Here is a 23,124-nt window from a genome sequence, read left to right on the forward strand (position 1 = left end):
GCTCAGGGTGTGGGGCATGCCCCAACCCAGGCGCGGTTCTTCTACTCTATCTATATAATTTTAACTTTTTTAAAAAAACTACAGGTATTAACTATCTATGAACTAAACGACAGTCCACACAGGGAAAGCTACAGCAGAGAACTGGAGCACAGTAGTTCTGAAGCACCTTCACTGGCGGCAAGAAGGAACTGAGGGTGAGCGGAGCGTGCAGCACCCCTTAAACCACACCATGGTGGTGCCACTCCAGAGGTTGGGAGTGCTCCCCTATTGGTACTGCTAGGGGAAAAACTTCCAACACCGGTGCATGTGGTGAGCATGCACACCTAATGTGGAATGCACGTGAGCAATCACTCGAAGAATTTCCATGTATATACGTGATACATTTGGGATCCAACATCAAAAACGACCCATTTTTAATTCCAAAATATTTTAAATACATCATATCCCTAAAAATTCCAATCACACTGAAAATTAAGTCCCCGAACACTCTATTTTGTATGTTTTTTTCTGGCATAAAATATTTAGCAAATTTCCAATCTTTTCCCTTTATTCTCTGGTACACAACCTGAACTATGGCTTTGCTATCACTCTACCATAATTCTGTGGTTTAATTTATGCAACAGGTAACCAGAGTAGAGGATGGCCACCTATACATACATTTATAAGTCTGAAGAGGAAAACAAAATACTTTCCTCCACCACAAAAAATTGCTTTATGTCATCCTTGTGCATGACAGCCAATTATGAGTTTCATGTTCTATTTGATAGTGATACAATTTTGATAAACAAAGATCAATGGAAGGAGTTGCACAAGAATATATAAAAGAATATGACTCTTGTGATGGGGCAAGGCCAGATGGCTATAGGAAAGTATTGGGAGGCAGACATATTAGACCCAGGCTAAACAAATCCCTGTTACCAGGGTAAGCAAATGACAGTTGCTCCAGGTCAATTAAGACACCTGGAGCCAATTAAGATCCTTCCAGAAAGCAGGGAAGACAGCTAGGTTGACTGGGACACCTGAAGCCAATCGGGGCTGGCTGAAACTAGTTAAAAGCCTCCCAGTCAGGTTGGGGCACATGTGTCAGGAACTGTAGGAGGAAGCTGTGCTGCTGCAGAAATAGCAGTACAAACCCTATCAGACACAAGGAAGGAGGCCCTAAGGTAAGGGTAAAATAGATATTGAGGAAGTGGGGCTGCTGTGGGGAAGTGGCCCAGGGAATCGTACTCGTCCTGTTTCCAAAAAGTCAGCTATCATGAGCTGCTACTATCAGGGTCCCTGGACTGGAGCCCGGAGTAGAGGGCGTGCCCGGGCTCCCCCTCCCCTCCCTGACTAATGTCTGAGACTGGGAGATAACAGAGACTGTGCGAGGGAGGGTGGCTTCTCCTCACCTCCCTTGCTGGTTTATGATGAAAATGGCTCAGTAGGCTGTGACCCTTGCCTCTAGAGGAAGAAGGGGTTCGTAGACGGTCACAGTGAACCTCTGAGGCTAGCGAAATCTGCCAGGAACTGCGGGACCCACTGAGATAAGGTTGGAGCTTTGCCACACTCTCTATTTACCTTATAATTTCAAATTATGTTGCAATAGGGACAGATTTTCAGCTAGTTTCAACCTGTCCTCTAAACTTGCAGGCATAAATCCAAATCAGGTAATTCAGTAACTGGTCTGTAATGTAAGTTTAGAGGCTGCAGCACAAAGCTTGGTTTAGAACAGTCAATTTATAGTGTAATAGGTTAAAAACAGTTTTGAATTCATTTAAGAGTAAAAAATATTTAAAAACTTAGAACAAACTAATATCATAGTTAGGAAAAAAAATGAAAAAGTAAAATTAGTTTTGTTGCTTAGCATTCTGTAATTTTTTATTTCTCATAACACACAAATCTCAAGTCTGGCCATCTAAGGATGGGCTATCACACTTGTTTCCACTGATCAAGAGGCAGCTTCTAAGAATTCCTCTTGAAGATGTTTATTCTTTGTTCTGTCAGTTCCCTTTGCTGGAACGTGGATGGTATAGGCAGAGTGAGCCCTGAAAAAGAACATCTTTCAGATATCGCATGCAAGCAGTTTTGTCCATCAGGGATCTAAACCATTTGCCCTGAGAGGGCAGAAAGTGTCATGCTGTCTGGAGTGGCTCACGACTGAGAGTGCCAACCTCAGGCAGACCATCAAAAAGCAGGGCAGAAACTCCAAATTGGCTGTATATTCTGTAATTAGATTTCACCAACCCAGTAAGATGTGTGAACTCCTAAAGCACTATAACAGTCTTACCATGGAGTCACAGAGTCCCTTTAGGTATTACAGTCTATCTTGACACCCAGGCAAGCTGGACTATGTGATAGATGGTCACTTTACACCAAAAGTCACAACAATATTCAGGTTACTCCCAGTGCCAAAGGACCAGTCACTTACCACAGGTCAATTGTACTCAGCTCTCAAACCAAAGACAACACCTGTAACCAATCCTGTAATAAACTACCTAAAGATTTATTAACTACGAAAAGAAATGAGAGTTATTTACAAGGTTAAAACATGAAACATACACATGCACAAATGAGTTACAGTCTAAGATTTAAGAAGATAATATGAAGCTGCTTATTGTAGAAGCTTGTATGTCCCTTAGGGCTGACCCATGCCAAGCAGCATGGGAATCTCTTGCTTATGTTTAGGGATCTTTGCCCTTTATTGTCCAGATAGCATAAAAATCTCAGAATCTCCTTGTCAGGGATTTTTTATTGCCTTCACCCCAAATTCCAAGCCAATGGGATAAGCTCATGTGCAGGTCTCCCCTTCCTGGAGGGAGTGAGGAATGCAAACAATGTCTCTGTCCTTTGATGGAACACAATGCCTCATTTACCTTCAGTGAGGCATCTTGTCTGCAGGCCAATTACTTTACCTTAATGCTTATTTTCCTGTTTGGTGAGTTACACAATTACAGAGGTTTACAATGCAAACAAACACTCAATATAACTTTATACCAGGGACTACATATATTATAAGTAGGATTAATAAATGCAGCATCCAACAAGTATTCCATAAAGTCTAAACATTGAACATATTCCTATAAATACTAATATCTATTTTAACTATACTAACCCATACATAAGCCAAACTGATTTCCAGCTATGCATTTATCAGTGTTCATTGAAGCCTGGGGCGTTGGCATGAGCTGACACCTTCTCTACCAGCGTCACAGGAAGGATTTGTGTTCAGTGTATGCCCCAAAGGGCCAGAATACTGTCATGTTGTCTGAGTTTTTGTGAATTCCACAGATCCTAAGATACCACACCCTGAAAGTGAGCTTTCCAGTCAAGCATGGATGAGTCTTTTGTGACCAGTGCAAATGGAGTTGGATGGCTGAATAATACTCCTGCTAATTCATTCTCTGTAGGCATCCACCAAAAGAGTTTTTGCAACACCTTTGATGGGATAGTCATATGTCTCTGCTCTGTCCTTGTCTGGGGTGTTCACTTGTGCCAGCTAGTGTTGTACGGGTCTAAGGTGAAGCCTTGCATGGAGTATCAAATATAGAGATCATGATCATGCACCTGACAAATCTGAGGATGAACCTTGTTTTTTGGCGTATCTGATGCTATAGGATCTGTATAGCTTGTAGTACCTGAAGAAATCACTCTTCTGGGAGGAAAACTCTTCCTATGGTCAATTTTTGACACAGGACCAGGTGTGATTTTTCCAGCTGCTTTCCAATCCTTGCACATGAAATCAGTGGCAAATTAGAGCTATAGAGTGAAGGAGCTCCTGACATGAACTGGCCTTGAGCAACCTGTTGTCCAAGCAGGCAAACACAGTGCACCCCTTGTCTTCTCAGATGTGTTGATGCTACTGCCAGACACTGTGAACATTCTAAGCACAGTAGACAGGTCAAAGAGGGTAAATGTGTATTGAAAGTGTTTGTTCTCAATGCAGAAACACAGGTATTTTTTGCAGGTAATGCCTATCTGGAAGTAAGAAACCTTGAGATCAAGAGCTGAATACCCATCTTCTTGGCACAGGGAGGAGATGGTTATATCTACAGACAGCATTTTGAACTTACATATCTGTTCTGTTGTCTCATGTACAGGATTGGGTAGAGGCAGTTTCCTTTCTTGTGGATCACAAAGTATTGAGTAGAAGCTCTTCCTCAGAAACTTCCGAGGAACTCGCTCGGATAGGAGGCACCTGACAACTCTTCAAGAAGGTCTCATGAGAAGGATCCTGGAAAAGGATTGGGAAAGGTGAGGTTAGGAGATGTTCTGGTGATGAATTCTGACATACCCAGTGATACAATGTGATCTCATACCTGGCTTTGCAGATGACCCCTAAACACACACACACACACACAATAAAGAGGCTGTAGAGAAAGGGTATATTGTGCAGGATGCTGATATGTTGCTCTCAATCATAATGTCAAACCTACAATTTAGAGGCAAATGCAGCAATGTGGGTGGAGCCAATACAATAGGTCTTCTGCTTCCCTTGCTATTTCAGGGAATAAACTGGGTGAGATGCTGGCTATGCTGGTTGACAAAGCTGGTCTGTAGTATCTGAAGGAAGTGTACAATCGTGAGTCCTTGAGAAGGCTGAGTTGAACCAAAAGGACCTTATGCAAGTTCCTGAGAGTCTTGTAAATTCTTTCACTGAAAATGTCTTTTCCATCAAAAGGCAAGTCCTCTATTAGGCCATGCATCTCAGGAGTAAGGCCTCATATCTCAACCAGAAGTGTCTCTTCACAAGAGATCCCAGTAGCTGAACAGGGAGAAGTGTCATAAGCTGGCTGAAGTCCATAAAGGGTCAGAGGCTGCAATCTTTCCTTCTGAGGCTAGATCTTTCACCAGCTATTTCCTTTCCCTCGGGGACCAAATCCAAGTAGCTTCCTACAGGCCATACTGGTAATGTGCTAGCATTCTTTGATAGCTGATAGTATGCAGACCCAGAGAAACATGCCTTAATGCTGACACAGTTCAGTCTACATCCTCTCTCAGTCACAGAAGAGGAGTGAGAGGTCTTTGTGCTCGGATTTCTCGACAATTGCTGCAACCACCAGGAGTGGTAAGGTAAGAAGGAAAAGTCCTGAGTAGGAACCAGATACAGCCTATTGTATCTACTGAAGACTGCTGACGATGATGAGTGGGGTGTAAAGCCAGACATTTCCAGCTGTATCAAGTAGACACTGTAAGTGGGTAGGAAATTTTAATCTTCAGTTTTTGGCAGAAAGATGTGAAATAAAGGACCAAGTTTTCAGTTGGCGCCTCAGCAGTGTACAGCTGAGTCTATTCGCCATCCTGTTCAGCCATTCTTGAAGCTAGTGGAATTCACCTGGTGGGGATGTAATGTTCTCACATCTGGTGATGTTTCACTAGTAATCTGCAGGGATATCATCATCATCATCATCCATGTAAACATCTCCCATGGTATCCAGGTTTGTAGGCCTCTGGTTATCTGGAGCTGCAAGTAGCAGTAGCAAAACTGGTGCCAGAACCAACGGGACCTAGGCAAGACCACTGGTTGCTTAGGCGGTAGCACAGGCTGAGGTGGTGCTGGCAGGGCCAGGTTTGGTGCCAGCAGGGTTGGACATTGTGACAAAGGCACTAGGAGCTAAGAGGGAAGAGTAGTGAATGTGTCCAAGCATGGTAAGCATACTGGGGCCACTGATGGTGGGCCTGATAGTTTCAACTGAGCCAGATCAAAGAGGCTTTTGCCATGTCCTATAGTGCAGGCTACAACACATTTTGCTTGGGCCAGTGTAGAAAGTCCCCTTAATCATCTGGTACTGAAGGGGTGTTTGGTGAAATGAGGTGATACAGTGTGGAGAAGGCTGGAAAGGTTTTTCCCCCTGGCTTTTCAGAGATCAAACAGCCTGCAAATTGAAAGTAAAGTCAAATGCTGATTGTGGAGTCTCAGGGGTCTGATACAAAAGATGACCCTTTGGTCTCAGCAATACCCAGTGCACATATGGAATATGCATTGGGGAACATAGGCTCTCTTGTGGTGCCACAGGTACTTGGAGGGTTGAGTTGTTTCTTTGTTCAAACTTTCCTAGGATTGGTTGGGGTTTCTTTATCCAAACTGTCTCATTCAAGTCAGATCTTGTTTCTTCTCTGGCTTCTTGAAAGGAAGAACAATGCTATGGCAGCAGAGTGCCTGGTACCAAAAAGGAGTGAGCTGCTGATGGAGCCACTTCCCCTTCAGTCCAGTGAACTCAGAGCACCTGTGCACATTTTGACATTGGTGACAACTCTCAGTACCAAGGACAACTCCCGAAGTTAAGAAGGTGCTGATCATAGCAAGGCCTTTGAAGATCCAGTGCCTTTCTGGATGTTGGTGCCAAAGACAGCAACAACTTGGAATTCAGCAGGTGAGGTTTTGCCCACTTAGTGGAGGAGGGCTTGGTGCTGACATGGGTCTGTGAGGGCCCACATTATCAGCCTGGTTGACTGTTGCAAAGACCGTAGGTATTAGCACCTCCCCAGGCAGGTGCTCTCTCAATTTAAGTTGCTGTTACCAGTGTGTTCTAGAAAGGCCTTACAGACTCAGCTCTGTAACAGGCTGCAGTCCTCACCCAAACATACTAAACAGTGCACATGAATGTCCAATTTCAGGTATGTAGAACAGCAGGTGGTCCAGAGCTTACAGCCCTTTTTAGCCTCTGTCAGTCATTATAGTTGTGCAGCCTCCAAGCCAGAAGAGAGCTGTCTTTTTTTCTCAGAGGGAAAGGGCTAACACTGACTAAACTAAACTAATCACTAGCGAGGTTCATAACACTCTTTGCTATGAGAGAGAAGAAACAAACAGGTGAAGGCCACAATCCTTTATATGACACTTAGATGTTAATCTTAAACATCATTAGGGGAGCTTACGTAATCCTAACTCACATGGCTTTGGTGGAAGCTCTGTGACTCAACACAAGGGGGCACCATATCCTACAAATGGGAATGCACAAAGGCCCTCCAAGGCCTACAGATTTTACTTTTGGACTCAATTCAGTATTTCTTAAATAAAATAGATTCACTGAGTAGAACTGAGAGCAAAATTTACTACTCCAACACCTAAATGCTGTGTTAGATGATACCAGTTTATCTTGTAAAGAAGCAAACCAAAGATCAAGTTGCAACTCAGTATATTTAATCAGAAGAAGCCCTATACTTCCCCCCAACCTCTGGATGTTGTTGTAGCCTTGGTAGAGCAGGTGACTCAGATCAGCTAAATCACAACTCCCTATCAGCCTGGAATATGGCAAGTTTTATTCATCTGAAAGTAAGTATCTTGGCTGCCTTGAAACCCTGTATGCCTCTCTCTCTCTCTCTCTCACAAACACACACACGTATATCTCATCTTCCCCACTATTTTGCTCTGTGAAAACAGAATTATAGATAGTTACTCTCATCACAGCCAACATATGCAATTTCCTTTCTAGACCATATCTGGACTTAGAACTAAATAAAAGCAATATAGTTAACTGGTTCCAGTGAAAGTCTATTCCCCTTAGGTATGAAGTGTAGAACTGGCCTGAGGACTATCTTTTCAGGAAAAAGCTGTATGAATGTTACTTTAATGAAAGAGCTTCCAACTCACTGACTCCCTCAGTAATTTAATTACCAGAAGAAAGACTGAAGGTTACAAAATAGAGATACTTCTGACAAGGATTAAAATCAAACTTTCATGAGAGCTTCCTACAGAACGTCAAAGGCACCACTGTTTCAAAGGCTGTGTGATGACAGTTGGCTGCTCCAGAACACTGACTTCAAGGAAGTCTTAACAATGGCTTTAAGGAAGTGAGAGATATGAGCATTTAATAAAATAGAATGAGGTTTGTTACAAGATCAAAAACTTGAACCTTTAAGAAACTGATTTTCTGACCTTTTTAATACCTCCTAAGATATACTCCAAAGTATCCATTAGGTGGAGAATCAACTCTATCAAAAGCATGGCATGAAATCTTTCCTAGACTTTAGCAGAAATACCACAATTTCCCAGGAATAAGGCATGCCTTAGGAGATTCAACTGTTCTGGTTCCAGCTGGACAGCTTCAACCAATATAAATCAGAGTAAGTACATGGGCCTTGAAGTTGAAGACAATCCATAGTCCATTGGCACATGCATTAGCCTGCAGAATCAGGGTCACTAATGATAGTCATGGATACATAATCCTTGCACACTTTTCTGTCTCTCAGAGGGAATGAAGGAAAAAAGCATGCAAGAGAATGAGAGTCAAACTATCTTCCATGTATGCACACATGTGGATATCATGATCGGAAGAGGAGGTTACTTACCTGTAACTGGAAGTTCTTTGAGATGTGTGGTCCCTACCTGTATTCTACTGTGGTTATGCATGCACACCATGCATCCGGATTCTGAGAATTTTAGAGTAGTGTCTGATGGTCCACGCATGCGCCCTGGCTCACCTTGTGCCTCTGTCTGAGGGGATAAATGGCAGAGCAGACCAACCACCACTCCAGTTTCTTTTCTGGCATGAATTAGATAAGATCCAAAGCAGAGGGGAAGGAGGGTGGATAGTGGAATACAGATAGGGGCCACACATCTCGAAGATTCTACAGTTACAGGTAAGTAACCTCCTCCCCTTCTTTGAGTGATGGTCCCTATTGTATTCCACTATGGGTGACTGACAAGCAGTACCTAAGTAGGAGGAGGGTGCAAGGAAGTAGACGGTAGGGCTGAGTGGAGTACCACCATCCCAAAGGAGACAATCAGCAGACGAGTCCTGCACCAGGGCATAATGTCTTGCAAATGTGTGAACAGAGCCCCAAGTGACCACTTTATGGATGTCCAATGGGGTGCCTCCTGAAGAGACGCCATAGTTGTTGCTTTTGCTCTGGTGGAATGAGCTCTTACCCCATGGGCAGAGGGGAAGATTCGATAGCGAATGGAGAACGCAGCCAGAGAGCCAATCGGAGATTCTGTGGGTGAAGATCATGTGCTCTCCGACTCTTTCTGCTACAGCAACAGTCTCAGGGATTTCTTGTTTGCTTTTGTTCTGTGCAGGTAAAAGACGAAGGCCCACCAAACACTAAGGGAGTGGAGTCTTTGTTCATCTGCAGAAGCATGCAGTTTTGGGAAGATCAGAGGTAAGTGAACTGATTGGTTACAGTGAAATTCTGAAACTACCTGGAGGTGAATTTGGGGTGCAGACACAAAGAAACCTTATCTTTACGGAATACAGTGTATGGAGAATCTGCCACCATCACTCCAAGTTTGCCAGCCCTTCTAGCTGAGGTGACTGCTACAATGAAAGTGACCTTCATTAAAAGGAGAGACATGGAGCAAGAAGCAAAAGTGGGGCGGGAGGGGGAGAGAGAGATGTGTGTGTGTGTGTAAAAAGGCTTCTGAGTACTGAGAGAACAAGGTTTACGTTCCACAGGGGAGTAGGCTTCAGAATAGATGGGAAGGTTCTTATTAGACTTTTCCAGAATCTACTGGTCAATGGATGTGTGAAGACCAAGTAGCCCTGAGGTGGATGGTATGCAGTGCTCGCTACCAAGTGGGCTCCCAAGGAGCTGATGTACAAACCTGATCTATTAGATATATAGATATAGATAGATATAGTCCAAGATGAGAGGAATATCTGTAGTTTCTGGGAGAATGCCTCTTTGATGTCCCAAAGAAGAAAAGTGCTTCCATTTAGCTAGGTAACATTTTCTAGAGTCCTTTCTACTATAAAAGAGGATGACTTGTATGGCTGTGGAGCATGAACGTTCTAAGGATGATACCCATTCAAATACCATTTGTATTTGTTATTTGTTGGGAATCATTAGGAAAGGGATCGATAAGAAGACAGAAAATATCATATTGCCTCTATATAAATCCATGGTATGCCCACATCATGAATACTGCATGCAGCTCTGGTCACTCCATCTCAAAAAAAAAATAAAAAAAGATATTGGAATTGAAAAAGGTACATAGAGAGAGACAACAAAAATGATTAGGGGTATGGAACAGCGTCCGTTTGAGGAGACATTAATAAGAGTGGGACTTTTCAGCTTAGAAAAGAGATGACTAAGGGGATATGATAAAGGTTTATAAAATCATGACTGGTGTGGAGAAAGTAAATAAGGAAGTGTTATTTACTCCTTCTCATAACACAAGAATTAGGGGTCACCAAATTAAATTAATAGGCAGGAGCTTTAAAACAAACAAAAGGAAGAATTTCTTCATACAACTCACCGTCAGCCTGTGAAACTCATTTCCAGAGGAAGTTATGAAGGCCAAGACTATAACAGGGTTCAAAAAAGAACTAGATAGGTTCATGGAGGATAGGTCCATCAATAGCTATAGCCAGGACGGGCAAGGATGGTGTCCCTAGCCTCTGTTTGCCAGAAGCTGGGAATGGGCAACAGGAGATGGATCACTTGATGATTAACTGTTCTGTTCATTCCCTCTGAAGCACCTGGCATTGGCCACTGTCTGAAGACAGGATAATGGGCTAAATGGACCTTTGGTCTGACCCAGTATGGCCGTTCTTACGTACCACGCCCTGAGGTGGAGTGGATGTGGATCCACTGGAGTGGATTTGATTCTTGCTGTTCCACTGGGTCAGGAGCTTTCCAAATGAAGAAATGTTGGTAGGATGATTGGGGGTTGGGATGCCATGTATAGGAAGTTTGGAAACCAGAACTGTCTAGGCCAGTATGGTGCGATCAGGATGACCCATGCTCTGCACTGCTGAGCATATTCTGAACAGCACTCCGACCAAATAAAAAGCAGAGTGTTGCCCTGGGAGCTGCAATTCATCAAAGAGGAGGTCATTCTGGCCCCTCCTTGGGAATCCTGACACAAGAAGCCATGACTACCTGTGCATGACAATGGCAGTAGCCATAGCTCTAGAGGAGGTATCAGCAGCATCGACTGCAGATGGGAGTGCAGTCCTGGCTTTCAGTTTGCCTACATCTATCAGAGCTCTGTCCTGCTGTGGAAAGCTGTCAGTAAACTCCACAAATTTGGTCTAATTCAGGAAATCGTATTTAGCAATTAGCGCCTGATAATTGGCTATCCTGAACTGGAGGCTGGATGATGAGACTAACTTTCTCACTAGCAGATCCAGGCATTTGCCCTCTTTGTCAGCAGGAGTAGACTGGGGATGTTGCTGTCTAGCCCTTTTAGAAGCATCATGGACTGCCTGTGAGTTGGGAGCAGGGTGAGAAAGCAAACATTCCCCTCCTTTGGTTGGCACATAATAACACTTCTCTGCCCTTTTGGGGGTAGGAGGCAGGGGGCAAGTGTGTGCCAAACTGTCCTAGCTGCCTCCAATATGGCTTCATTAATGGAGAGAGCTATTTTGTTGGGTCTGGATGAGTGGAGAATGTCTAAGATTTTGTGCTGGGAGTCCTGGATCTCCTCAAGAGGAATCTGAAGCTCTCCAGCAACTCTGGGGAGAAGGCTCTGGAACTGCCTGAAGTCTTTTTGGAGGGGGGAGGAGATGTAGGAGTCACCTCTTCATCCAGGGATGAAGATGGCAATCTTTCTGGTTCCAGCTGAACTGTCCGATCCAGAGTGCAATGTTCCTCCTCCTCCTCCACTGAATCTGGGGGCAGATCTGAGGATCCCCTTAGAGGGAAAGCAAGGGGTGACTCCCTGGCAGATTTGATCAAGACTGCAGGGGGTTACTGGTCCCAAGGCCCCCAGTACAATGAGTAGGAGGGGTCAATAAGTGGTCACAGGGACTCCCATGGCATGGGGTACCAGTGGCTGAGTTAGATGAGGCAGAGGTTGGTCACAAACCAGTGCAGGTCTTTTGGGCAGTGGAGGACACTTGGATAGGGGGAAAGGTTCATTGGGTGGTTCAGAATCTCCCAATGAAGAGAAGGCTGATTCCAGTTCCAGTAGCACTACCTTCAGTGCCATTGGAGGGGAAATGTATTCCATGAATGGGATGGGTGATAAACTCCTTCCAGTGGTTGAGTCCCTCGGAGGTGATATTATCTCCCTGGAGACTGAGGCGCCCAATGGAGGAGGGGATTCCGGATTCAGGAGAGTAAAAATGTCCTGTGACGTGCGGCGGTGAGAAGGAAGTGGAGAGGTGATCAATCTGCCCAGTCCTTTATCCCTCAGATGCAGACATGAGGTAAGCCAGGACCCATGCATGGACCAACAGACTGTGCTTTCAAATTCTCTAGCTCCAGACACATGATGCGCATGCATAACCCACGGTGAAATACAATAGGGATCATCACTCAAAGAAGAACAGAGACTAACGTCTTTTGGAATGGGATACAAATAGCCCCTCCACCCCATTCTCTGGGGCAGATACCATCTGTATTTGCTCAAATATTTTCTGATTGAATTTCCATTCTTCTTCTTCCAGTTCTCAGCAGTTAACCCAGTAAACTTGCATTGCCCTCTACATAAGCAGCCCTGACTGAACAACCCTGACTGGCATATGACCCAGAATCCAACTGGTTTTGAAACTTAAAACTGACAGGTTAGAACAAAACAAAAGAAGTCTAACTAAGCAGCCATGGCTAATATGGCGCATTAGATTTAGTGCATGTTGCAAAGACCTTGGAATTCTGTGACACTGCTTCCCATTAGTGCTATCCCCCCTCAGAGTCCCCACCAGGCCACTACAAACAGAGCAGCAACCTCCAATCTATTTAAACATGAAATTTAACTTACTCTGACCTAAAATTTTCAACTTTGGGGGTGGAAACGAAGATATTTGAAGATGAAGCAACTCTTAGAAATGTACTAGGAAGGAGCTTCTGGTTGATGTTGAAGCCTTGTTGTTCAAGAACCTGACAGACTACTGGATATGAAGCACTAAGATGTTGAATGATGAAACTTGCTAAATGGGCATCCAGGTACATTGTGTACTTGCATGCCTGCCTCAGTCTTGCTCCTAGTGCAGAAGAAAGACTTAGGGTCATTACTTGGAATAGTGCTGGATAGAAGCACAGGATGTATGGCTGTATAAGCATGTTGAAAAATGTAGCAGAGATAGGCTATATCTATAATACATCAGTCTGGACTACAGGGGTGTGAAACGCAGCATGCACAAAAGTGCTGTGCAGTAACTACCCCATGTGGACACTGCTACTGCCAACTAAAAGGTGCCTAGTTTGCATTAACATAGTTCTGAAAAGACTACATCATCATGAACTAAGCCAGGGGTGGGGAAACGTTTTGGCCCGAGGGTCACATTGAGATTCCAAAACTGTATGGAAGTCCGGGTAGGGAAGGCTGTACCTCCCCAAACAGCCTGCCCCCTCCCACTTCCCACTCCCTGACTGCCCCCCTCAGAAACCCCGACCCATCCAACCCCCCCTGCTCCTTGTCCCCTGACCGCCCCCTCCCAGGACCCCCCGCCACTAACTGCCCCTCAGGACTCCACCCCATCCAACCCCCCTGTTCCCAGTCCCCCAATCCCTATCCACGCTCCCATCCCGACAAGCCCCCCGGGACCCCACACCTATCCAAGCCCCCTTGTTCCCCATCCCCTGACCACGCACACCCACAGAACCTCCGCCCCATCCAACCGCCCTCTGCCTGCCCCCCCAGGACCCTCTGCCCCTTATCCAACCCCCAAGACCCCTTACCATGCAGCTCAGAGCGGCATGTCTGACGGCCATGCTGCCCAGCCAGAGCCAGACATGCTGTCACTCTGCTCGGCAGGAGCTCGCAGCCCTGCCACCCAGAGTGGTGCCCGTGCAGCAACGTGGCTGCGGGGGAGAGGGGACGGTGGGAGAGGGGCTGGGGGCTAGCCTGCCTGGCCGGGAGCTCAAGGAATGGGCAGGACGGTCCCGTGGGCCGCATGTGGCCCGCAGGCCGTAGTTTGCCCACCTTTGAACTAAGCACTTTTTGTTCATGCCACAGCCTCCACATGGGGCAGTTACAGCACACCACTTTGGTGTGTAGTGCAGTTCACAATCCTGAGTGTAAGAAATGCAGGATCATGCAGACAAGCCCAAAGTCAAAGTACTACACTCCTGGAGCAGGACACTTCAATCAAAACTAAAGAGTATAAAAATATTGCTCAGGCATGCAGGAGTGAAATCAGGAAGGCCAAATCACACTTGGAGTTGCTGCTAGCAAGAGATGTTAAGAGTAACAAGAAGGGTTTCTTCAGATATGTTAGCAACAAGAAGAAAGTCAAGGAAAAAGTGTGGGCCCCTGACTGAACGAGGGAGGCAACGTAGTGACAGAGGATGTGAAAAAAAATGTATATAATGCTTTTTTTGCCTCCGTCTTCACGAACAAGGTCAGCTCCCAGACTACTGCACTGGGCAGCACAGCATGGGGAGGAGGTGACCAGCCCTCTGTGGAGAAAGAAGAGGTTCAGGACTGTTTAGAAAAGCTGGACGAGCACCAGTCCATGGAGCCGGATGCGCTGCACCTGAGGGTGCTAAAGGAGTTGGCGGATGTGATTGCAGAGCCATTGGCCATTATCTTTGAAAACTCATGGTGATCGGGGGAGGTCCCGGACGACTGGAAAAGGCTAATGTAGTGCCCATCTTTAAAAAAGGAAGGAGGAGGATCCGGGGAACTAAAGGCCAGTCAGTCTCACCTCAGTCCCTGGAAAAATCATGAAGCAGGTCCTCAAGGAATCAATTTTGAAGCACTTAGAGGAGAGGAAAGTGATCAGAAACAGTCAGCATGGATTCACCAAGGGCAAGTCATGCCTCACTCATCTAATTGCCTTCTATGATGAGATAACTGGCTCTGTGGATGAGGGGAAAGCAGTGGACATGTTGTTCCTTGACTTTAGCAAAGCTTTTGACCCGGTCTCCCACGGTATTCTTGCCAGCAAATGAAAGAAGTATGGGCTGGATGAATGGACTATAAGGTGGATAGAAAACTAGCCAGATCATCGGGCTCAACGGGTAGTGATTAATGGCTCCATGTCTAGTTGGCAGCTGGTATCAAGCCTCAAGGGTCAGTCCTGGGGCCGGTTTTGTTCAATATCTTCATTAATGATCTGAAGGATAGCATGGACTGCACCCTCAGCAAGTTTGCAGATGACACTAAACCGGGAGCAGTGGTAGATACCCTGGAGAGTAGGGATAGGACACAGAGGGACCTAGACAAATTAGAGGATTGGGCCAAAAGAAATCTGATGAGGTTCAACAAGGACAAGTGCAGAGTCCTGTACTTAGGATGGAAGAATCCCATGCACCGCTCCAGACTAGGGACCGAAAGGCTAGGCAGCAGTTTTGCAGAAAAGGACCTAGGGGTTACAGTGGATGAGAAGCTGGATATGAGTCAACAGTGTGCCCTTGTTGCCAAGAAGGCTAACGGCATTTTGGGCTGTATAAGCAGGGGCATTGCCAGCAGATCGAGGGACGTGATCGTTCCCCTCTATTCGACATTGGTGAGGCCTCATCTGGAGTACTGTGTCCAGTTTTGGGCCCCACGCTACAAGAAGGATGTAGAAAAATTGGAAAGAGTCCAGCGGAGGGCAACAAAAATGATTAGGGGACTGGAACTCAGGACTTATGAGGAGAGGCTGAGGGAACTGGGATTGTTTAGTTTGCGGAAGAGAAGAACGAGGGGGGATTTGATAGCTGCTTTCAACTACCTGAAAGGGGGTTCCAAAGAGGATGGATCTAGACTGTTCTCAGTGGTAGCAGATGACAGAACAAGGAGTAATGGTCTCAAGTTACAGTGGGGGAGCTTTAGATTGGATATTAGGAAAACCTTTTTCACTAGGAGGGCGGTGAAGCACTGGAATGGGTTACCTAGGGAGGTGGTGGAATCTCCTTCCTTTGAGGTTTTTAAGCTCAGGCTGGACAAAGCCCTGGCTGGGATGATTTAGTTGGGGATTGTTCCTGCTTTGAGCAGGGGGTTGGACTAGATGACTTCCTGAGGTCCCTTCCAACCCTAATATTCTATGATTCCATAAGTGTGCCTTACTGACAAATTTAAAGTCGAGATCCAGAAATAGGAAGAAAACTCTGACTTGCTTGGCAATCACAAGGAATCTGGAAATAAAAGCCTCTGTCAGTGGTGACTATAATATATACTCTCCAAATAGAAGTTTCTGCAGGAACAGATTACAGATTTTAAAGGAGTTTATAAAAGGGGCTTTCTGAAACTCCATGAACCATCCCTCTTCTTTTTTAGAGCCCATTTCTTGGTTGGGTAACTGTCACCGAAACAGAAAAAGGGTTTAACCCTTGGTGAATGGACTCCTGGATTAGCAAGATATCATTATCTAGTGGAAAAGCCTGACTGAGGTTCTGGGTCCCCATTGGAACAAAATTAGGTAAAGACCTGAAGAGTTTACCAAGCCTGAAAATTCCAAATTGTGGTGCTGTAGCCTTAAGCTTCCCAGTAATTCCCAGGATGTGTGAGGATATTGCCTTGTTGAAAGCTGATCATTTCTTTATAACTCTTTAAAGGAATTCTATTAACTTCATCTCACTAAAAGCAGCTTCAATGAGATTTGCCTCTGGAAGTGGTATCCAGACAGACCTCCAGGATAAGATTCTACATAAAGAAGTATTGCAAAAAAGAACAGAAAATCTGGTCGTCTTATGAGGCTCCATTTTGGAAGCACTAGTTGCAACCTTGTAGCTAAAGCTGAATTCTATTTTGCATATAAGGATTAAACCTTTGCTTTGCATAAAATATAGTATCCAGTATTAAACCTGGAACAGCTGATATGAGATTTGATGAATAAAGAATTAAAGAAAGGTAACATAATGCCAATGAACATAGGTATATGGAAAACAGACATCGTGAAACTAATTTGGTATTTTTTTTTTAAATGAGATGACAAGTTTAATTGATAAAGGTAATTGTTTTGATGTAATATACTCAGTCTTCTCTAAGGTATTTGATTTGGTACTGCATGACATTTTGATTAAAAATGCTAGAATGATATAAAATTAATATCACAGTAAATAGATTAAAAGCTGGCTAAATGATAGGTCTCAAAGTGTACTGTAAATGGGGAATCATCATTGAGTGGGTGTGCTCCTAGTGGGGTCATGGAAGGATCTGTTTTTGACCCTATGCTATTTAAACATTTTTATTAATGACCTAAAAGAAAAAACAAAATCATCAATTATAAAGTTTGCAGACGACAAAAATTGGGGAAGTGGTAAATAATGAAGAGGACTAGAGCAATCTCAATTGGTTGGTAAACTGGATTCAAGCAAATATGTATTTTAATACACCTATAACTGTATACATCTAGGAATGAAGAATGTAGGCCATTACATGATGTGGGACTCTACTCTGGGAAACAGTGACTCTGAAAAAGATTGAGGGGTCATGGTGAATAATCAACTGACCATGAGTTCCCAGTGTGACTCTGTAGCCCAAAAGGGTTAATGTGTTCATTAGATGCACATAAACAGGGGAATCTCAAATAGAAATAGAGAGGTTATTTTACCTCTGTATTTGGCATTGGTGTGATTGCTGCTGGAATATTGTGTTGAGTTCTGGCATCCACAATTCAGGAAGGATGCTGAAAAATTGGAGTGAAATCAGGTAATAGTCTTTGGAATAATAAAAGGATTAGACAACATGTCTTATTGTGATATATTGAGCTCTTTGAGTCTATTTAGTTTAAAAAGGTTAAGGGATGAATTGATTGCAATCAATAAGTACCTAGATGGGGACAGGTATAACACAATCCAATGTCTAGAAGTTAACGCTAGACAAAAAATTAAACTGGAAATAAGGCATAAATGTTTAACAGTCACAGTCATTAACTATTGGAAAAACATACCAAGGGGTGTCATTTTTAAATCACGATTGGATGTTTGGTCCCTTCTGGCTTGGAATCTATGAAACTTACAGCATTTATTCTGAATTTGAACGGAATATCTGAGAATTTACAGGTAAATCCTTTAGTTTATAAATTAAAATTAATGTAAAATTTGGTCCCCTTTGACACAGATGCTAAATTTTAGTCTTTGTTCCAAATTTTCTTAACAATAGAATAAAAGACACTTCAAAATTTCCACAATGAAAGTTAATTAAAATGTTATGCATAGACTATATCTGAAACTTAATTAAGACTTGATGGCTAAGTTATTAACAGCTGTTATATCTCAATGTTATGATTATATACGATGCAGACAGATTCAGATCAACAGCTCAGATAACCCCTAAGTGAGGCCACTGTGACTAGAGCGGAGAGAAATTTTTTGGCTGAAACTTTTTTCACCAACAAAAGGCAGATTTTGTGACACAAACATTTCATGAATATTTTGCTGAATTGTTTGTGTAAAAAAAACAAATGCTGAAAAAGTCAGCGTTTTGTTTTGACATTTTCTAAATGAAACATTTTTAGTTCAAAATGACATTTGGATTGTTTTTAAAATAAATAAACTGAAGGAATTTCAAAACAAAAAATGCTCAAAATCTACATGAAACATTGCACTTGAACTGAACTTTTACATACTTTTTTAGAATTGTCAGTGAATAAAAAAAATAAAAATCTATTCTTCACGCAGGTCTAACTGTGATATCACAGCTAATTTGCATGAACAATTTTTTTCATATTGACTCAGTAATATGAGGGAGATTAGACATACGTCAAGAGTTCTCATTGGTAGATTACCTAGCTTAACTGTATTTTATATGAAGAATCCATAGCGGCAATGTAGTTTGGGTATCAGTGCTTGACAGGATCCCAGTGGCACTGCACTCTCAGTTTCACTGCATTTCACAGACATCAGGACTCAGCAATCAGGCTCCCCTGCTCCCTTCTTCAGATAGCAACAGTCTCAATAAGTCAATGCAAATTAAAGGTCAGATTCACCAATATGCTTCAGATGCTTTACCTACTCTGGTGATTCAAAGTAGCCGTAAATCTAGCATAACTGGTGCACGCTGACTACTTTGGCATACCAGTGAAGCTGCTTTTTAACAGCTATTTTTTATTAAAGAAATTGATTTAAGGCTAATATGATGTATTTTACAATAATTAGATGTGACATGGTAGAATTTTCTATTTTTTGTTTTGTGTTCATGTATAAACGTTTTCATAATAATAGTACTAATACAGGAAATTCCCAGAGAAAAGACTATGTTAAAATGGATTAAAGCTGAGAGTATGTACCAATAGTTTTAGAATAAAAGTCATTACAAGGATGATGGAATTATTGCTGAACCACGCATTATAAACCCAGGAAAGTCAGAGTTAATGTTACACTGAAAAGAAACCTAAAAATTTTTGTTAAGATAAGAAAAGCACTCAAATAACCTTGACTCTACCTTGTGTAGTAGGAAGAGAGCCTGAGACATGAGCCATTGTATCAGAGGCCTGGTATGAGGCAGGAGCTGCTCACAGAATCTGGCAAAAACAGGACTGACTGCAGAAATACACCTTCCTAAGAAGCACTAGTGACCGAATGCTCAGGCAAACACATCCTGATATCATGTGGTACCAGAACATCCTGATATCAAGGATGGTATAGAAACATTCCCCAAGGATAACAGGAACACACTGATACCTCTTAAAAGATAAGGTCAGGATGACAGTATGTAATAGAGATGTTTTGATCAAATCATAGAATCACAGAATATCAGGGTTGGAAGGGCCTCAGGAGGTCATCTGGTCCAACCCCCTGCTCAAATCAATGTGTACAATGTGATCGGTGATAACTAGCCATGCCAGAGGGCAGTAACTAACTATGTCAGAGGGGCAGCACTAATTTGTTTGTATCGGGGTATAAAGACGTACCTCAGAGGCGGTATCTTTGTCTAGCCCTTCACTGAGCTGGTCCATTGTTACGGGCATACATGTATTAGTGGTCCAGTAGAGTTTGTGGGATACTAGTACCATGCTTTGTCGACAATTAACCTGGCTGGGTGCCTTTGTCCCTTAACAGATCTTGTGGTCACTGGGTGGTTTGCTCAAGGTCTGCCGTGCCAGCTGTCTGCGCAGGGCTGGGGCAGCACACAGAGGGAATACACACACTTAGCCAAACATCTAACCACACTTTGTAGGCACAGCCATAAACGAATGACAATCAGATTATGTTTACACACTCCCCACATCAGTTCAAATCCTCACCTGGGCCCTGACTTGTCATAACTCCCCTAGTAGCTGCTTCTATGGGGACTGAACAAAGGAACACAAGATCTAAATGCATAAGTCCCTATTCCTTCAGCTAAAGAACAAGGACCATACAAAAGTTAGTGGGCTCAAGTTAATGAGTGAAATTCCATGGCCTGTATTATATAGATCAAACTAGATCAGAGGTGGGCAAACTACGGCCCGTGGGCCACATCCGGCCCACAGGATCATCCTGTCCGGCACTTGAGCTCCCAGCAGGGGAGGCTAGCCCCTGGACTCTCTCCCACTATCCTCCCTCCCCTGCAGCCACGCTGCCACGCGGGCACAACTCTGGGCGGCGGGGCTGCGAGCTCCTGGTGGCAGTGTGTCTAGCTCCAGCCGGGCGGCATGGCTGCCAGACATGCTGCTCTGAGCGGCATGGTAAAGGGGTCAGGGCCAGGGGCTTGGATAAGGTGCAAGGGATCCCTGGGAGGCAGTCAGGGGACAGAGAGCAGGGGGCGATTGGATGGGGCAGAGGTTTTGCGGGGGGAGGGCAGTCAGGGGATGGGGAACAGGAAAGGTTGGATAGGCATGGGGTCCCAGGGGGCCTGTCAGGGGGCAAGGGTGTGGATAGGGGGCAGGGGATGGGGAACAAGGGGGGTTGAATAGGCGTGGAGTCCCGGGGGGCTTGTCAGAGGGCGGGGTATGGATAGGGGTTGGGGGACTGGGAACAGGGGGATTGGATAGGGGGTGGGGTCCCAGGGGGCGGTTGGGGTGGGGGGGCCAGGGAGGGGCAGTTAGGGGATAAGGAGCAGGGGGGGCAGTCAGGGGGTTGGAGGTTCTGAGGGGGGCAGTCAGGGGGTTGGAAGTGGGAGGGGGCAGATACCAGGTGGGGGCCAGGCTGTTTGGGGAGGCACAGCCTTCCCTACCTGGCCCTCCATACAGTTTTGCAACCCCAATGTGGCCCTCAGACCAAAAAGTTTGCCCACCCCTGGACTAGATGATGTAGTAGGAGAGAGAGCCTGGAGTACTAACCCTGGTGCAAGATCTGAGGCCTGACCCAGAGGCTGTGAAACCAAAGTCAGGCCATGTATTAAAGCAGATGCTCACAAGTTCACTGTCTGGTACATGAACTTGGCAACATTATTGCTAGGTACTAGATAGTTAGATAAATATATTCCAGCTATTACAGATATATCCCAAACTAGTACAAGATCAGATGGTTTGACAAAATAATGAATAAAATGTTTTGTCCAAGATATCAGGAACAAGGAGAAGTAACAAACAGATATCATGAAACATGAAAGATAGTATGTAAATTGTTTATCCCAGTTGTTTGCACTAGGATTGTACTTTGAGGGCAATAAACCTGGCCGAGTGCCGTTGTTACCGAACTGTGCCTGTGGTCTTTCTTTATGAGTAACACTGAGGTCTGCTGAATTAGCAGGCTGCAGTATCTGCTAATACTGATAACACTGGAGCTCCAAGGACGGAAGCACTGAGCAGCCTGAACAGCATTACTGAGGCAATAGCATTTCAGCCCTCTACACTTAACAGATGACCTAATGGTCCCTTCTATCCTTAAAATATATGGAAGTACAAGGCAGCAGCAGACTCGGAAATCTCCGTGTGTTGTGTAGTCAGGCCAGCGGGACAAAGAGCCAGATAGGGTTAAAGTATATTACAGTTACATCTTCTGAAGCCCTCAATTATTCTGGTAACATGTACATCTAATACACTGTCAACTTAAGCGTCCTGCCTTTGGCTTGATGACTGCAGCAGGAAGAGATTTTATTATAACTTGTGTTATCAGAACTCTTTTGGTTGTGACATTATTAACATGTCTTATCAGTGTCCAAAATGTTAATTTTTAAAACCATTAAAGGGGATCATAAAACATGCTGCAACTTCTAACAAAGTTTTCTCTAAACTATATATACTAAAGAATTACATACATAAGTTTCATATCTCATATGGTTTTATTATAATTTACAAGGGGTCCAAAAACAATGTTGCATGTAATGTTTTTTGAAATAAAACTCTAACTAAGCTCAAACTGAATTTTCTACAATATTTTGAAGGAAAAGAAAAATCAAATAGGTTCACAAATGACAATCATTTTTCATTAATTCTCTCGTTCCAAAACACAGTTTTTAGATAACTGTATCAGCCCCACTAAAATGAAGAATCTGGCACGGCCTCTACCATGGTGTCACTGCTACTTCACCATACTGCACTGGAAATTTTACCTAAATGGCTGACCAGAAAAACCAAACCCCTAAAACAATATTATATACATAACATACAACAACAAAACTATGTTAGAAGAACATTATTTAGGCAGCAAAGTTGAAGTATTCAAAAATTAGGAAATTCCAGACTGAAGGTTACACAAGAAACCTTAAGTTGGCTCCACCACATGTCCATCCTGTGTACTGAATGAGGCAGGGGTCCTATGCAAAAGAAGAGTATATAATCACATAATTTAAAATTGTATCATAGTGCATGTGCCCTGCAGAGTGGGGTAGTGTGTCAAGACAAAGAATTAAGGTTAATTGTAGGCAACTGCAAACCTGGAATTTCCAAATTTTGGAGTGCTTCATTCTGCAATCTAAAATGTTATTTTAATTTCCTATGTTTGGTTTTGCTTTAGAGGAAAAAGCTACTAACAAATTCTACTATGTACAAGTACAAGCTGAGCCCTCCCCAACCCTCCCCCCCCCCCCCCCCAAATCATGCATCATTAGTACAGTTAATATTTTGTCACAGTTATTTTAGTAAAAGTCATGGACAGGTCATGGGCAACAAACAAAAATTCATGGAAGGCCGTGACCTGTCCAAAACTTTCACTAAAAATAACCGAGGGAAAGAGCTGACTGCAGATGGGGGAATGACAGCCTGAGCCCCACCACAGAGGGCGATTGACAGCTCCTGCCACTGCTGGGTGGGGGAGGGAAACAGCTTCAACCCCAGCTCCAGTCGCTGGGGGTAGGGGGACAGTTCCAGCCTCAGCTGCTCACAGATCTGGCCCTGGCCACAGGAGGGTGACAGCCTCAGCCACTGGTGTGGACAGCTCAGCGGTAGCCATTGGGGGAATGGGGACAGTTCCAACCCTTGGGGCTGACAGCTCCAGCTCTGGCCCCGCCCCAACTGCTGACAGCTG

General features: G+C 44.1%; 1 protein-coding gene and 1 long non-coding RNA gene across 12 annotated transcripts in view; one reads left to right on the plus strand and one right to left on the minus strand.

Moving 5' to 3' along the window:
• TERT (telomerase reverse transcriptase) overlaps positions 1–23,124 on the minus strand; it is a 133,471-nt gene that overhangs the window by 86,197 nt on the left and 24,150 nt on the right. The window lies entirely within an intron of this gene.
• Positions 1,354–19,224, plus strand: LOC119565645. 3 transcript variants are annotated; one of them, XR_006288784.1, is made up of 5 exons: positions 1,354–1,531; positions 4,080–4,233; positions 6,116–6,353; positions 8,999–9,081; positions 16,070–19,224. It is a non-coding gene; the product is annotated as an uncharacterized LOC119565645 (long non-coding RNA). The 3 variants fall into 3 exon arrangements; XR_005224464.2 differs by having other exon boundaries at positions 1,355–1,531; positions 6,112–6,353; XR_005224463.1 differs by having other exon boundaries at positions 1,356–1,531; positions 6,112–6,353; positions 16,348–19,224.

Source organism: Chelonia mydas, chromosome 2, assembly GCF_015237465.2.
Source record: "Chelonia mydas isolate rCheMyd1 chromosome 2, rCheMyd1.pri.v2, whole genome shotgun sequence".
NCBI classification, from domain to species: domain Eukaryota; kingdom Metazoa; phylum Chordata; order Testudines; family Cheloniidae; genus Chelonia; species Chelonia mydas.